This window comes from Sinocyclocheilus anshuiensis, unplaced genomic scaffold, assembly GCF_001515605.1.
Source record: "Sinocyclocheilus anshuiensis isolate Anshui unplaced genomic scaffold, SAMN03320099.WGS_v1.1 scaffold958, whole genome shotgun sequence".
NCBI lineage: Eukaryota > Metazoa > Chordata > Actinopteri > Cypriniformes > Cyprinidae > Sinocyclocheilus > Sinocyclocheilus anshuiensis.
In genome coordinates, this window is record NW_015539929.1 from 1214571 (window position 1) to 1215134 (window position 564).

Sequence of the window (564 nt, forward strand, 5' to 3'; positions counted from 1 at the left end):
CGCGCCCTCTAGCGGCGAAAATGACATATTGTGCCTTTAAGGACGTTTCTTCTTGCTTATGTTAGGGACATTCTATTCTATCATTTTGAAAATGTTATGAGAATATTACATGAGAATGTTTTTTCAACGTTAAAAACTCATTTTTTACATTATGTTGAAAATAATGTGTTTTTTGAACCTTAAACTGCATAAACACATTGCATTACACCAAATACACAACATAATGTTCTTTTTAGCAACATCATATGACCCCTTTAAAAACATCTGAAGACATAAAGTCAAAACATTTTGAAGACAATATGAAGATAATTCATAATCTTCTAATTAATTCATAATTAGAATGCAATATATTGCTGTACTTCAGTATCATTCAACATCAGTCTATCATTGGCCTTTAGTCCATAGTGATAATTTCACACTTGAACAGAGTTTATTGCACTATGGTCTGTTCTGCTCAATTTAAGCATTTTTATTTTAAAGGGGTGATGTGATGCTGCTAAAAAGAACATTATTTTTTGTATTTGGTGTAATGAAATGTGTTTATGCGGTTTAAAGTAAAAAAAA